The sequence below is a fragment of the Aulostomus chinensis genome, chromosome 6 (genome assembly GCF_037954235.1).
Source record: "Aulostomus chinensis isolate RoL2024-O1b breed Wild chromosome 6, RoL_Achi_v1.0, whole genome shotgun sequence".
Taxonomy (NCBI): Eukaryota; Metazoa; Chordata; class Actinopteri; order Syngnathiformes; family Aulostomidae; genus Aulostomus; species Aulostomus chinensis.
Genome location: NC_141325.1, coordinates 16897855 through 16907282, shown reverse-complemented (window position 1 = coordinate 16907282; position 9428 = coordinate 16897855). Strand labels below are relative to the sequence as shown.

At 39.9% G+C, this 9428-nt stretch overlaps 1 long non-coding RNA gene across 1 annotated transcript; it reads right to left on the bottom strand.

Moving 5' to 3' along the window:
• Positions 1–2158: 2158 nt before the first annotated feature.
• LOC147260316 (uncharacterized) lies at positions 2159–8667 on the bottom strand. The gene is made up of 4 exons (XR_015116282.1): positions 8469–8667; positions 2460–2614; positions 2315–2369; positions 2159–2208 (listed from the first exon to the last, which is right to left on the bottom strand). It is a non-coding gene; the product is annotated as an uncharacterized LOC147260316 (long non-coding RNA).
• Between the last annotated feature and the right edge of the window lie 761 nt (positions 8668–9428).

The following is a 9428-nucleotide window of genomic DNA, read 5'->3' as shown; positions in this document are numbered from 1 at the left end:
ACAGCCATCCATCCATGATACTGTCATGGCCAAATCATGCCTTGAGAATCTAATTTCCTCTTTGATGATACTGATACTGTATTGCATCACATAAAGATACTACACACACTCCCTGATGAGGCCTTAACAAGCTCTCGTTACATTTCTATTTATACCTTGGGCCCTGCGATCGACTGGTGACCAGCTCAGGGTAAACCCCGCCTCTTGTCCAATGGCAGCTGAGATAGGCTCCAGCCCCCCTGTGACCCTTAACGGATAAGTGGTATAGAAAATGGATGGATGGATGGAGCTCACTCTTAAAGTATATTTTGATGATATTTTATGAAAAACATAAAAGGAAATGAACTGCCAAGCAATACATGAAAATATAAAATCAAATTGAATCATGAAAATTGGAAATATCATGAGGCTAGAGTCATCATTTTCATTCTAAACTCAATAATGCTGGACCTGATTGTTTTTGGTTGATAGTAAATTACATTCTGACACATGTGCAGGGCAGCACGGTGGTGCAGTGGTCAGCCCTGTCGCCTCACAGAAAGAAGGTTCACTTTCGAGTCCCCGCTCGGGCACGGGATCTTTCTGTGCGGAGTCTCCATGTTCTCCCTGTTCCTGTGTGGGTTCTCTCTGGTACTCCAGCTTCCTCCCACAGTCCAAAGACATCAAGAGGGGTCGAGGCTGATTGATACTCTAAATTGACCGTAGGTGTGACTGTGAGTGTGAATGGTTGTCTGTCTCTATGTGTTGGCCCTACAATGGACTGGTGACCCGTCCAGGGTGGACCCCGCACCTCACCCAAAGGCTGGATTTGGGCAGATGGGATAGGCTCCAGTCGACCCTTAACAGGATGAGCGGTAGAAAATGGATGGATGGATGGACACGTTCAAATGATGACTGTAATTTTGGTGTGTTTTTCCTTTGAAAGGTTTGGAGAACCTTGTGGAAACAAATTACCTGAGAAAGTTGAAATACTTAAAACAAAGTAAAAAAAAAAAAAGTAAAGTAAAGTAAAACGTAAAGTCTTATGACAGGCTTTTAAAGGACAGGAAACACCAGGCCTAATTTTCTATGGTAAAGAGAAAAAGCACAGACAAAAAAAAAAAGACAAATAAAGGGGAAGGAAGTGTTGGAAAATTTGGAAATTGTCTGATAAAATATGACTGAAAGCATTCCTTACTGCTGTTTAATTGCTTTCTAAACGTTCAAATGTCTGGGCTGTAGAAGCTCCAGGGCAGCCTATTACTGTTATCAGACCTTTGTTTGCTTTAATATCAAATATTATCATCATTATCATTTATGTCTGAGTGCTGTTTGAGAAATAACTTGACTGACGTATCCCTGACTATTTTTTATCTCACATAATATGAAAATTAACAGTTGTAGGGAAACTGCAAAAATAAATCCCTCTCCTCCATTTTGCACATGGTTACAATACTAAATATGATGAGTCAAAACACATCAAGAATGAGTTTAAAAAAAACAGTCATACAGACTCAAAGTAACACTTATGATGTGTTCAAATATTATGTTGATTAATACTAAGATAATGGCCTTCTCTCTCCTCCTCTCTGTCCTCCTATATTTGTCATACATAAATCATACTCATACGTGTTACTAAATCATCTTCTTCTCCGGAGCCTTCAGGCTCCCCTCATCCCAGATACTGAGTGCTGCTGGAGGAGGCTGCAGACCTGAAGAGGCTCAAGCTGCCCCTCGTAGCTCCACCTGCTCACGTCCCCGTCTGTCCATCAGTCTCTTCCCTTTCTCTCTCTCTTTATCTCTGTCCCACTCTTTCCTTCTGCATATCTGTCTTCCTCCATTATCTGTCTTTGTCTCTGCTCCGCTCTCCTGCTCTCTTTCCCCCCAACCGGTCAAAGCAGAAGGCCGTCCCCATTGAGCCTGGATCTGCTTGACGTTCCTGCCTGTTAAAAGGAAGGTTTTCGTCGCCGCTGTTGCAGGATGTGTTTGATGATGGAGAATTGTTGGGTGTAGATTCATTGAAGGAGTGTGGCGCTAGACCTGCTCTACCTGTAAAGTGTCATGAGATAACTTTTGTTGTGATCTGGCGCTGTATAAATAAAAAAAGAATAAGAAAAGAAGAATAATTCATATCAATATTAATAAGCCCTTATAAGGTTGAAGTTCTGGTACAACATGGCCGAAGTCACATGGCTTCAGTGACTGGTTGTGTCCTCAAGGTCCAAATGGCTGCACAAAGAGGACAGAAATGTGAAGACGCAAGGAACGCTCAAACATGTCAAATTCATTTCCTTTGTAAAATTAAACTATATTCAACTGTAAATAGATGACTTACCAAAATGTGGGTGGGAATCATTGATGATGAAATATGGATTTCTCTGACAGCCACTCTAAGAAATCAAAAACAGATGAAATTCAGACCCCCAAGGTAAAAGAACAATTGAGCTTTAATGTCTGAAGGGGTTCCTTCAACCACTCACTCCTTTTTCTTGTGTTCCTGACCCAAGAGGGCCTCTGCCCTCTCCACCTCCCTTGGGGTGGCAGCACCTGTTGGCTGCAGCCTGCCCCGCCCGGGCTTGGTGGCGCGGCCCGGCTGCGACGCCTCACTCTCACTTGCCTCCATTGGGTCAACGGACTGCTCAAGTTTAGCATACATACACAACAAATGTATATGTGCTGTTGTTAAATTTCTGAAGTGTAGCATTATTACTTTCAATCTGTAATAATTGTGACGGCTTGTGATAGTTGTATCAGGCTTTGAGTTGTGTAATTAATCGCCCCTCGGGGATAAATAAAGTTTTCTGAATCTGAATCTGAATCTGAATCTGAATCTCCTCTACATGCACCAATATAACATTCAATGTTCAAATATTTACTTTCCTACTTGAAGAAACCACTGACTCAATAAAAACACATTAAAAATGATACACTCAGCAGAAAGTTTCTCTGTTAATACAATTAGACCTACATCTTGTAATTTAGGTTCAATATATTCTCCACTTAGACCAATGATAATGTTCAGTCAGCTATCACTCTGGATTTCGTGTGATGGGTACGTGAGAATAGATAGAAGTATAATAACACTCACTCCACACAGAAGGGAATTAAATCAATCACATTCATTAAGAGATTAATGTGAAAAGTATCAAGTGAGAATTTTATATTTTAGTACTTCGATAAAAAAGAGGGAGTTGAAATATGAGGATGGTCTTAGAATAATGATATATGTGTGTTTGTGTGTGTGTGTGTGTATGTGTGTTTGTGTGCGCTGCAGTGACGATATTTTGCAGCAGAACACCTTGACTCCTCGTATTCAACTATTTTCCAGACTTTTGTTTTGATGAGAGATGAATTTAAGTCATAGCGCCACCGAGCGGTTACAGGAAGTATGCCTGACATAACAAACGTTTGATTTACCACAAAATGACACTGTTCCAAGCTGGACTGACATTTTGTGTGTCACACACCAAATGTTACTGATTAAATGCAAGCTTGAAAATGGAAATTTTTGACATGACCTTAAGAAGTTAGTTGGACATTAGAATTTAATGTTCCCCTGAGGATGAGGCGTAATAAATGAGCTAGTACGGAGTATTATTGTCATCCTGTTGTGCATGTACAAAACAGGACCAAATATCCAAAAAAGGACATACCCCCCCCCCCCCAAAAAAAAGATGTGTTTCATTAAGATTGTTATTAAGATGTTTTTTTTAAAAAAAAATAGCTTTTATCATTTTCTGGATCCATCCATTCATTTTCTACCGCCTATCCTGTTAAGGGTTGCTGAGGGGGGTGGGGGGGGTGGGGGGGTGGAGCCTATCCCAGCAACCTTCAGGTGAGAAGCAGGGTTCACCCTGGACAGGTCACCAGTCCATCACAGGGCCAACACATAGAGACAGACAACCAGTTGAGGGCGAAATATTACCAACCAGCTGCTTGCTCGATAGAAAATAAGAACTGGAGCAGCAGAGAGCTGGTACATATGAGGCATTTACATCACTGTTTTCATCCTTGGAAATGCAATCAAGTTTTTTTGGAACTAAACCAGATCAATGTTCTTCATTCACCAAGAATCAATCTGGACAGCTATGGAGGGCCAGTTTAATCACTAAAACTGTAAAATAATCCCATGAGGGAATCATCCATATTAAATACAGATGTTAGTGTCACTGTCTGATGATATCACAGAACTGTTGCACTCATGTACCGAAGCTAGGTAGCTTTAGCCAATAACATAACCTCTGCTCTGTCTGCAGTTGGTCTTTCTGCTCTTTGAAAGGCTTTTTCTCAGGAGAAAGAGATTTTTTTGTTGAATTTTTACTTTCAGGGAGATGACGTGCTCAGAAGATATGTTTGTTTGCCTGTTGCTCTGGATTTGTTTTAGTTTTGAAGCAAGATATCCCAAAAGCTAATCCATAGATTTTACCTAAAATTTTGTGGCTGAAGGTATTATTACAAGGAACAAGTGATAACATTCTGTAGGCGATCAGGATGTAGATCTGGGATTCATCCATCCATCTACTTTTTTCCGCTTATCCTGTTAATGGTCGCAGGGGCCTGGAGCCTATCCCAGCGGCTTTCCGGCAAGAGGCAGGGTTCACCCTGAACAGGTCACCAGTCCATCACAGGACCAACACATAGAGACAGACAACCATTCACACTCACAGCCACACCTACAGTCAATTTAGAGTATCAATCAGCCTCGTCCCCTCTTGATGTCTTTGGACCGTGGGAGGAAGCTGGAGTACCAGAGAGAACCCACACAGGAACAGGGAGAACATGGAGACTCCACACAGAAAGATCCTGTTCCCGAGCTTGGGCTCGAACCCAGAACCTTCTTGCTGTGAGGCAACAGTGCTGACCACTGCACCACCGTGTCGCCCCTTCTGGACTGTTACAATAAAATAACTTACTTCATTCATATAACTTTTGTAAAAATACAAATAATAATAGGTGGCATGGTGGTGTCAGTGGCAGACCTGCTGTGTGTCTTAATCTTGCTCAGGAGCAAGATGATTCTTTATGTATTTTTGAGAGGGATTACAGCAGATTTTTTAAAGTTTATAGGGCATTTTTGGGCCCCCTGCAAAAGAGCAAAGATGCAGTTTAATATGGTCTAACCTGACAATAGTGAGTCTATTCTCTGTCTCTCTGTGCATCCAATTTAACAAGACAGCTTATGTATGCCAGGTCTCCAGTTAGCCTGTAGCTTTTGAAGAATAAATCGGCCTGGACAGGTCAGGCATCTCTGCACCACTGGCCATATACTTCAAGAATTCTGTTGTCAAGGACTTGCGGCAGATCGATTGTTCCTGTTACAACTGTGACTTCCTGTCCCGTTATTCTATTTACTTTTTTATTATTTTATTTTATTATTTTCCTCCAAAATCACATGCATTTTTATCATTTCCCCACAATAATAGACCAGAGTTTTGCACATGCATTAAATTTTATCATCCTTTATCAATTTATCAGCCTTGTAATTAAATGAAGGGATGAATTTGTTCTGATTCATGGAATTGATACGTGCATTGTTGGTCTATTTGTTTTATTGCTGCATGTGCTATCAGGACACGTGCTGGATCATTTTTCTGCAGAGTGTGGGAGGAATGTTTAAACTTGGTTTTTTTTTTTGTTTGTTTTTTTTTTACCAAGGGGAAATACAAGTTTTTGTTCAGAATGTTTCTTTTATTTTAATGATCATTCTCCTCACTTTTAACATAATTTTTTTTTTGCCTAACAAAAAGGCCAATCTAACTATCTTAAACTGCGCCTCTTAAATTTTGGTCTCCGATCCTCTAACTATCAGGAGAGACTCCAACAACCTCGGGACTCTCATGTTTAATGAAAGCCAGGCTTTTCAGGAGCTAACCCTTACTCTTGTTAACAGCATGTTAACAGTGAGGAGGCGTGATGTGCTGCTGTACATTCTGCTGGAACTGCTTCAGGGCAAACTTTTAGATGTACACAAAGGACACAATAGACACAAAAAAGGGGGAAGAATACAAAGGAAGAAAATAAAGACCCAAGAGGGAATTGGTTTCAAAATCAATGGTCTATATGAGAACGTGGGAGACCATGAAAAAAAATTGTGATTACTTACAACTTAAATTGCATAAGAAATGTATATCATTTGTGTCAGTAATAAAATACCTGTGTAAGCCTGTAAGCCACAGACTTTTTTTGGCGATGGAACTACACTCAGAACCTTAAAATGTTGCTTTAAAGGTACTAAACATCTCAATTTTTAAACATTTGTAATTATAAATATGGCTGCCTTCAAAATGAAGCTTGATTTTTTGGGGGTATTTTAACAGGTTGAATAATTTGGAAGGTGAGGAGGAACTCAGCCTGCAGCTGAATGAGAGCTTAATGGTGGTTTACCTAGCAAATCAAGTTTTAATCCAAAATATGGAACCCTCCGCTGAGTCAAATGTTTAAATAGTGTGGGAGAGTAGACGCTCGAGGCTACATTTGGTATCTCTGTGTGCTTATGGAGGTAAATCTCTGTAACCGTAGCAATTTTTTTTCTGGTGTTGAATAACCCTACTTCACACATGATACAGTGATGGAAAAAAAAAAAAAAAAGCTAAATGAAAAGATTAACTTGTAAGTATTTTAAAGCTTGAACAGAGTTTGTGGCTGTATCAGGGCAGCCAACTTTTCAAAGTGGATCAAAGTTCAAAACAGGTAATCTTCCGTAACATTTATTTTATTGTGAAATTCATAGTAATGTGTACACTGAGTTTAGTGAAAAGTGGCTTGTTATGTATTTCTGCAGTGTGTTCCCACCCTCACCTATGAAATATGGTCATGACCGAAAGAATGAGGTGGCGAGTACAAGCAGCTGAAAAGGGTTTCCTCAGGAGGGTGGCTGACACCTCCCTTAGGAGTAGGGTGAGAATTTGATCATTGAGGAACTCGGAGTAAAGCTGCAGCTCCTATGAATTGAAAAGAAGCCAGTTGAGGCAGTTTGGGAATTTACCAAAATCCTGCAAAGAAACAAACAGACAGACAGACACATGCCGGCAGTATTGTTACTTCCTTAGTAGTAGATGTTTACCAAGTTTACATCGCTCTGTTTTTATGCGCATTTTGAAATATTTCATTGGAAAAGGAAGATGGAAAACCTAAAATTAAAAAAGAAAATTCCTAAAATTCCAAACTGGGAAATGGAAACGTATTTGCAGAATATGTTCTGATGTGATGAACGTTGAACTCAAGTGACGGCTGCTCCCACTGACAGTGTTCTTCACGCAGTTACATGGCTTGCATAACAACAACAACAGATGCATGCGGAACGTGAAAATAATTTGCATAATCATGTATACAGTACCAAGGCAACTTGTTGTTTTGTTTCTCTGTTTGTAATCTGGCCATCCTCTACATGTTATTAAGGCCATGTTGTGATACGCTGCCTTTACAAACATGTTTTGACAAAACTAACGCGGTTTATTGGCTCCAACAAGTTGATGGATATGCAGGTAATTCAATTTTTTCCCCTCTTTTTTGAAAACTTTCAAAAGATTTGCTTTGCATTGAGATCAAAACTAGGCCACTGTCTGATATCCTCTCTGAATAAGTACCTTTTAGCCTGATTCCAGACATCTCAGTTTCTGTCTGTATCTACAGCCGACAATCAATAAAAAAGATTTCAGTTTCAGAGTTCAGTTTCATAAACGCTAAATAGGGTCATGATATTCCTCTTTCGTCTTTAAAAATCTGGCACTTGATTCAACAGGTATCTGCCGTTCTGAACGCTGATACTTTGGTGCATTGCTATTTGATCATGTTCAACCACATCACATTATTTGACGTCACCTCATAATGTGTGATACATACAGTATTGCTCTTTTGTTCAAAAGACAGCTCTCCTGGATTGTAGCCGGCTCTGCCATCAAATCCTCCATAGAAGATCAAAGCTCTGCATAAATCCCTACAATGTTGCTTTCGTCAGCCCCGGGTTTGTGTGTGTGTGTGTGTGTGTGTGTGTGTGTGTGCGTGTGTGTGTGTGTGTGTTATATTGTCAGCCAACAACAAGGAGGTGGAAACTTTTTCCAGCACAGAAAGGTTAGCCCAGGTTCATGAAGCATCAAAGCGGGTGACTGTATGAAAGAAAGATGAAATGAAAGCATCCAGGGTATCTATCATTGTCAGGTGTTCTGCGTTAGATATTCAGCATTATTTGTTTTTCTCTGTCTGATGTTTGCTGAGGTGTAGCAACATATCTGTTGATGTGAATCAAGCAAATGAGAAGGGGAACATATTGCAGCGATCGCTTGAAATCAAACTCTTTTAAAATGTCTCAACTCCATCTCAAACCTCATTTAAGTAAAGAGTGAATCATTTAACGAGGTCAGATGTCATATGCTCCTAAGCGCTAACTCATTTTCTTATCAAGTTGAGAAGCAGGTGGTCCAGACCCCCCCCCCCCCCCCTTTTCTACAAACAACAGTCATGTGTAAGCTACAGTAATTCTACATGTTTACCTGTATGAGTTTTACCAAATATTTTTTTCCAAGATTCATTTCCCTTGGTCTGGCTCCTCTTCTGATTCCTGTATTCCTCTCTGGATCAGTATGCTGCACAACACAACGAGCCTAACAACTTGGATTCCTCTGCTTTTGCTGTCTCTGGCTTCTCACCAGTTAACCCACCATTCACCCTCTAGCTCTCCCTACTCTTAGAAAACCCTCAGACGTGCTTCCTTTGACACAGTAAAAACCTCTAAACCACTCCTCTGCATCCTTTCCTTTGCTACATTTGGTCCACTGGCATAGACCCTTTACAAATTAATAACTGAATATGCGATGAAATCACTTTTATTGACGGCGAACAAAAAAAAATGTAAAGTTTTGAAAGATTGCATCTTTTAAGTCTTTGAGTGTGAAAGAGTGTGTCTGGAGCCAAATTGTTATACTTTGAGTTGTGAAGTAGTTCTATTGTGGAAATAATCATTTATTGAATTAAAAAACAACACATTTCCCTGTTTGTAAATAACCTTATACATGAAAATATATACAATTGAAAAAAATAATTTAAGGTGACATTAAGGAGTGAAACAGAGGTCATAGCCTGTGATTTGTTCTTGTTTTATAATGTCCCTAAAATCATATTTGTCCACTGGAGACATAAGCGACGTGTTGTATCACCGGTGCATCACAGGGTTCTTAGGCTGCTACACTGGCTTTGTTTGGATTGCTGTCCTGCAGCACAACTAGAGCCATTTCCATGGAGATTCTGTCATTTTAATTTGTCTAGAGGACCGCATTTTTGTGCGATGAGAAATAAAAATGGACCTGGTGCAAAAAAAAAAAACCCAAACATGCATGGTTAGTGAAGCCGCTCCAAGTGATTATAATAATTTAATAAAATAATTCATAGATTGAAACGACCATCACTCATGTTATGTTTTCATTTCATGTAGTATTTCAGGCCTGAGTCAGAAG